Source organism: Lissotriton helveticus, chromosome 8, assembly GCF_964261635.1.
Source record: "Lissotriton helveticus chromosome 8, aLisHel1.1, whole genome shotgun sequence".
Lineage (NCBI taxonomy): Eukaryota > Metazoa > Chordata > Amphibia > Caudata > Salamandridae > Lissotriton > Lissotriton helveticus.
In genome coordinates, this window is record NC_136069.1 from 51,569,537 (window position 1) to 51,577,036 (window position 7,500).

The following is a 7,500-nucleotide window of genomic DNA, read 5'->3' on the forward strand; positions in this document are numbered from 1 at the left end:
CTAACAGCAGGCCGAAATAGCTCAGTTGGGAGAGCGTTAGACTGAAGATCTAAAGGTCACTGGTTCAATCCTGGGTTTAGGCACAGTTGAGAGGTTCTTTGCTTCTAACAAAATAGGCCTTGGAATCAGCTGTAGTACTTTTTTCACTATTCATCAAATTTTTTCTAACTGATATACAACACAAGCAATTTAACATAGACTTTGCTTTGTGTCCTCCTTCTAAACTTGCTTCCACATTTCTTGCCTTCAGGTTAGACTATGAATGTTTCCCATTTCATGCTTTTTTGTAATGTAAACTCTTGTCTGCATTACCTTCAACTTCCCCTTGAACACAGATGTCAGTAGTCAGATGACATTGCTTACCTTCTCAGGCCACATACGTCTGGGTAATATAGTGCTAGTCCATTCAGAGTTAAAAAAACGTTACCTAACCCGGATCCCAAAAACGCTATTTACCCATTGCACAAGTTAACTGCTGAATGATACAGGACTCCTTAAAACATATCTCTAACATATAAGTGTAAATATCCAGGTCATGCATCTAGTTTGTTGAATGGTTCAAATCAAAGTATGAAGACCACAGCTAGCAGCAGGCCAAAATAGCTCAGTTGGGAGAGCGTTAGACTGAAGATCTAAAGGTCCCTGGTTCAATCATGGGTTTCGGCACAGTTGAGAGGTTCCTTTCTTCTAACAAAATAGGTCTTGGAATCAGCTGTAGTACTTTTTTCTCTATTCATCAAATTCTTTCCAACTGATATACAACACAAGCAATTTAACATAGACTTTGATTTGTGTCCTCCTTCTAAACTTGCTTCCACATTTCTTGCCTTCAGGTTAGACTATGAATGTTTCCCATTTCAGGCTTTTTTGTAATGTAAACTCTTGTCTGCATTACCTTCAACTTCCCCTTGAACACAGATGTCAGTGGTCAGATGACGTTGCTTACCTACTCAGGCCACATACGTCTGGGTAATAAAGTGCTAGTCCATTCAGAGTTAAAAAAACGCTACCTAACCCGGATCCCAAAAACGCTATTTACCCATTGCACAAGTTAACTGCTGAATGATACAGGACTCCTTAAAACATATCTCTAACATATAAGGGTAAATATCCAGGTCATGCATCTAGTTTGTTGAATGGTTCAAATCAAAGTATGAAGACCTCAGCTAGCAGCAGGCCGAAACAGCTCAGTTGGGAGAGCGTTAGACTGAAGATCTGAAGGTCCCTGGTTCAATCCCGTGTTTCGGCACAGTTGAGAGGTTGCTTGCTTCTGACAAAAGAGGTCTTGGAATCTGCTGCAGTACTTTTTTCTCTATTCATCAAATTTTTTCCAACTGATATACAACACAGGCAATTTAACATAGACTTTGCTTTGTGTCCTCCTTCTAAACTTGCTTCCACATTTCTTGCCTTCAGGTTAGACTATGAATGTTTCCCATTTCATGCTTTTTTGTAATGTAAACTCTTGTCTGCCTTACCTTCAACTTCCCCTTGAACACAGATGTCAGTAGTCAGATGACGTTGCTTACCTACTCAGGCCACATACGTCTGGGTAATATAGTGCTAGTCCATTCAGAGTTAAAAAAACGCTACCTAACCCGGATCCCAAAACTCTATTTACCCATTGCACAAGTTAACTGCTGAATGATACAGGACTCCTTAAAACATATCTCTAACATATAAGGGTAAACATCCAGGTCATGCATCTAGTTTGTTGAATGGTTCAAATCAAAGTAGGAAGACCACAGCTAGCAGCAGGCCGAAATAGCTCAGTTGGGAGAGCGTTAGACTGAAGATCTAAAGGTCCCTGGTTCAATCCCGGGTTTCGGCACAGTTGAGAGGTTCTTTGCTTCTAACAAAATAGGTCTTGGAATCAGCTGTAGTACTTTTTTCACTATTCATCAAATTTTTTCTAACTGATATACAACACAAGCAATTTAACATAGACTTTGCTTTGTGTCCTCCTTCTAAACTTGCTTCCACATTTCTTGCCTTCAGGTTAGACTATGAATGTTTCCCATTTCATGCTTTTTTGTAATGTAAACTCTTGTCTGCATTACCTTCAACTTCCCCTTGAACACAGATGTCAGTGGTCAGATGACGTTGCTTACCTACTCAGGCCACATACGTCTGGGTAATATAGTGCTAGTCCATTCAGAGTTAAAAAAAACGCTACCTAACCCGGATCCCAAAAACGCTATTTACCCATTGCACAAGTTAACTGCTGAATGATACAGGACTCCTTAAAACATATCTCTAACATATAAGGGTAAATATCCAGGTCATGCATCTAGTTTGTTGAATGGTTCAAATCAAAGTATGAAGACCACAGATAGCAGCAGGCCGAAATAGCTCAGTTGGGAGAGCGTTAGACTGAAGATCTGAAGGTCCCTGGTTCAATACCGGGTTTCGGCACAGTTGAGAGGTTCCTTGCTTCTGGCAAAAGAGTTCTTGGAATCTGCTGCAGTACTTTTTTCTCTATTCATCAAATTTTTTCCAACTGATATACAACACAAGTAATTTAACATAGACTTTGCTTTCTGTCCTCATTCTAAACTTGCTTCCACATTTCTTGCCTTCAGGTTAGACTATGAATGTTTCCCATTTCATGCTTTTTTGTAAAGTAACCTCTTGTCTGCCTTACCTTCAACTTCCCCTTGAACACAGATGTCAGTAGTCAGATGACATTGCTTACCTACTCAGGCCAAATACGTCTGGGTAATATAGTGCTAGTCCATTCAGAGTTAAAAAAACGCTATCTAACCCGGATCCCAAAAACGCTATTTACCCATTGCACAAGTTAACTGCTGAATGATACAGGACTCCTTAAAACATATCTCTAACATATAAGGGTAAATATCCAGGTCATGCATCTTGTTTGTTGAATGGTTCAAATCAAAGTATGAAGACCACAGCTAACAGCAGGCCGAAATAGCTCAGTTGGGAGAGCGTTAGACTGAAGATCTAAAGGTCCCTTGTTCAATCCCGGGTTTCGGCACAGTTGAGAGGTTACTTTCTTCTAACAAAATAGGTCTTGGAATCAGCTGTAGTACTTTTTTCTCTATTCATCAAATTCTTTCCAACTGATATACAACACAAGCAATTTAACATAGACTTTGATTTATGTCCTCCTTCTAAACTTGCTTCCACATTTCTTGCCTTCAGGTTAGACTATGAATGTTTCCCATTTCAGGCTTTTTTGTAATGTAAACTCTTGTCTGCATTACCTTCAACTTCCCCTTGAACACAGATGTCAGTGGTCAGATGACGTTGCTTACCTACTCAGGCCACATACGTCTGGGTAATATAGTGCTAGTCCATTCAGAGTTAAAAAAACGCTACCTAACCCGGATCCCAAAAACGCTATTTACCCATTGCACAAGTTAACTGCTGAATGATACAGGACTCCTTAAAACATATCTCTAACATATAAGGGTAAATATCCAGGTCATGCATCTAGTTTGTTGAATGGTTCAAAACAAAGTATGAAGACCTCAGCCAGCAGCAGGCCGAAATAGCTCAGTTGGGAGAGCGTTAGACTGAAGACCTGAAGGTCCCTCGTTCAATCCCGGGTTTCGGCACAGTTGAGAGGTTGCTTGCTTCTGACAAAAGAGGTCTTGGAATCTGCTGCAGTACTTTTTTCTCTATTCATCAAATTTTTTCCAACTGATATATAACACAAGCAATTTAACATAGACTTTGCTTTGTGTCCTCCTTCTAAACTTGCTTCCACATTTCTTGCCTTCAGGTTAGACTATGAATGTTTCCCATTTCATGCTTTTTTGTAATGTAAACTCTTGTCTGCATTACCTTCAACTTCCCCTTGAACACAGATGTCGCGTTAGACTGAAGATCTGAAGGTCCCTGGTTCAATCCCGGGTTTCGGCACAGTTGAGAGGTTCCTTGCTTCTGGCAAAAGAGGTCTTGGAATCTGCTGCAGTACTTTTTTCTCTATTCATCAAATTTTTTCCAACTGATATACAACACAAGTAATTTAACATAGACTTTGCTTTCTGTCCTCATTCTAAACTTGCTTCCACATTTCTTGCCTTCAGGTTAGACTATGAATGTTTTCCATTTCATGCTTTTTTGTAAAGTAACCTCTTGTCTGCCTTACCTTCAACTTCCCCTTGAACACAGATGTCAGTAGTCAGATGACATTGCTTACCTACTCAGGCCAAATACGTCTGGGTAATATAGTGCTAGTCCATTCAGAGTTAAAAAAACGCTACCTAACCCGGATCCCAAAAACGCTATTTACCCATTGCACAAGTTAACTGCTGAATGATACAGGACTCCTTAAAACATATCTCTAACATATAAGGGTAAATATCCAGGTCATGCATCTAGTTTGTTGAATGGTTCAAATCAAAGTATGAAGACCTCAGCCAGCAGCAGGCCGAAATAGCTCAGTTGGGAGAGCGTTAGACTGAAGATCTGAAGGTTCCTTGTTCAATCCCGGGTTTCGGCACAGTTGAGAGGTTGCTTGCTTCTGAGAAAAGAGGTCTTGGAATCTGCTGCAGTACTTTTTTCTCTATTCATCAAATTTTTTCCAACTGATATACAACACAAGTAATTTAACATAGACTTTGCTTTCTGTCCTCATTCTAAACTTGCTTCCACATTTCTTGCCTTCAGGTTAGACTATGAATGTTTCCCATTTCATGCTTTTTTGTAAAGTAACCTCTTGTCTGCCTTACCTTCAACTTCCCCTTGAACACAGATGTCAGTAGTCAGATGACATTGCTTACCTACTCAGGCCAAATACGTCTGGGTAATATAGTGCTAGTCCATTCAGAGTTAAAAAAACGCTATCTAACCCGGATCCCAAAAACGCTATTTACCCATTGCACAAGTTAACTGCTGAATGATACAGGACTCCTTAAAACATATCTCTAACATATAAGGGTAAATATCCAGGTCATGCATCTTGTTTGTTGAATGGTTCAAATCAAAGTATGAAGACCACAGCTAACAGCAGGCCGAAATAGCTCAGTTGGGAGAGCGTTAGACTGAAGATCTAAAGGTCCCTTGTTCAATCCCGGGTTTCGGCACAGTTGAGAGGTTACTTTCTTCTAACAAAATAGGTCTTGGAATCAGCTGTAGTACTTTTTTCTCTATTCATCAAATTCTTTCCAACTGATATACAACACAAGCAATTTAACATAGACTTTGATTTATGTCCTCCTTCTAAACTTGCTTCCACATTTCTTGCCTTCAGGTTAGACTATGAATGTTTCCCATTTCAGGCTTTTTTGTAATGTAAACTCTTGTCTGCATTACCTTCAACTTCCCCTTGAACACAGATGTCAGTGGTCAGATGACGTTGCTTACCTACTCAGGCCACATACGTCTGGGTAATATAGTGCTAGTCCATTCAGAGTTAAAAAAACGCTACCTAACCCGGATCCCAAAAACGCTATTTACCCATTGCACAAGTTAACTGCTGAATGATACAGGACTCCTTAAAACATATCTCTAACATATAAGGGTAAATATCCAGGTCATGCATCTAGTTTGTTGAATGGTTCAAAACAAAGTATGAAGACCTCAGCCAGCAGCAGGCCGAAATAGCTCAGTTGGGAGAGCGTTAGACTGAAGACCTGAAGGTCCCTCGTTCAATCCCGGGTTTCGGCACAGTTGAGAGGTTGCTTGCTTCTGACAAAAGAGGTCTTGGAATCTGCTGCAGTACTTTTTTCTCTATTCATCAAATTTTTTCCAACTGATATATAACACAAGCAATTTAACATAGACTTTGCTTTGTGTCCTCCTTCTAAACTTGCTTCCACATTTCTTGCCTTCAGGTTAGACTATGAATGTTTCCCATTTCATGCTTTTTTGTAATGTAAACTCTTGTCTGCATTACCTTCAACTTCCCCTTGAACACAGATGTCGCGTTAGACTGAAGATCTGAAGGTCCCTGGTTCAATCCCGGGTTTCGGCACAGTTGAGAGGTTCCTTGCTTCTGGCAAAAGAGGTCTTGGAATCTGCTGCAGTACTTTTTTCTCTATTCATCAAATTTTTTCCAACTGATATACAACACAAGTAATTTAACATAGACTTTGCTTTCTGTCCTCATTCTAAACTTGCTTCCACATTTCTTGCCTTCAGGTTAGACTATGAATGTTTTCCATTTCATGCTTTTTTGTAAAGTAACCTCTTGTCTGCCTTACCTTCAACTTCCCCTTGAACACAGATGTCAGTAGTCAGATGACATTGCTTACCTACTCAGGCCAAATACGTCTGGGTAATATAGTGCTAGTCCATTCAGAGTTAAAAAAACGCTACCTAACCCGGATCCCAAAAACGCTATTTACCCATTGCACAAGTTAACTGCTGAATGATACAGGACTCCTTAAAACATATCTCTAACATATAAGGGTAAATATCCAGGTCATGCATCTAGTTTGTTGAATGGTTCAAATCAAAGTATGAAGACCTCAGCCAGCAGCAGGCCGAAATAGCTCAGTTGGGAGAGCGTTAGACTGAAGATCTGAAGGTTCCTTGTTCAATCCCGGGTTTCGGCACAGTTGAGAGGTTGCTTGCTTCTGAGAAAAGAGGTCTTGGAATCTGCTGCAGTACTTTTTTCTCTATTCATCAAATTTTTTCCAACTGATATACAACACAAGTAATTTAACATAGACTTTGCTTTCTGTCCTCATTCTAAACTTGCTTCCACATTTCTTGCCTTCAGGTTAGACTATGAATGTTTCCCATTTCATGCTTTTTTGTAAAGTAACCTCTTGTCTGCCTTACCTTCAACTTCCCCTTGAACACAGATGTCAGTAGTCAGATGACATTGCTTACCTACTCAGGCCAAATACGTCTGGGTAATATAGTGCTAGTCCATTCAGAGTTAAAAAAACGCTATCTAACCCGGATCCCAAAAACGCTATTTACCCATTGCACAAGTTAACTGCTGAATGATACAGGACTCCTTAAAACATATCTCTAACATATAAGGGTAAATATCCAGGTCATGCATCTAGTTTGTTGAATGGTTCAAATCAAAGTATGAAGACCACAAATAGCAGCAGGCCGAAATAGCTCAGTTGGGAGAGCGTTAGACTGAAGATCTGAAGGTTCCTGGTTCAATCCCGAGTTTCGGCACAGTTGAGAGGTTGCTTGCTTCTGACAAAAGAGGTCTTGGAATCTGCTGCAGTACTTTTTTCTCTATTCATCAAATTTTTTCCAACTGATATACAACACAAGCAATTTAACATAGACTTTGCTTTGTGTCCTCCTTCTAAACTTGCTTCCACATTTCTTGCCTTCAGGTTAGACTATGAATGTTTCCAATTTCATGCTTTTTTGTAATGTAAACTCTTGTCTGCCTTACCTTCAACTTCCCCTTGAACACAGATGTCAGTAGTCAGATGACGTTGCTTACCTACTCAGGCCACATACGTCTGGGTAATATAGTGCTAGTCCATTCAGAGTTAAAAAAACGCTACCTAACCCGGATCCCAAAAACGCTATTTACCCATTGCACAAGTTAAC

At 40.0% G+C, this 7,500-nt stretch overlaps 2 non-coding genes across 2 annotated transcripts; both read left to right on the forward strand.

The window, feature by feature from the left end:
* Window positions 1-1,758: 1,758 nt before the first annotated feature.
* Window positions 1,759-1,831, forward strand: TRNAF-GAA (transfer RNA phenylalanine (anticodon GAA)). The gene has a single exon. It is a non-coding gene; the product is annotated as a tRNA-Phe (tRNA).
* Window positions 1,832-2,342: 511 nt separating this feature from the next.
* TRNAF-GAA (transfer RNA phenylalanine (anticodon GAA)) lies at window positions 2,343-2,415 on the forward strand. The gene has a single exon. It is a non-coding gene; the product is annotated as a tRNA-Phe (tRNA).
* The last annotated feature ends 5,085 nt before the right edge of the window (window positions 2,416-7,500 follow it).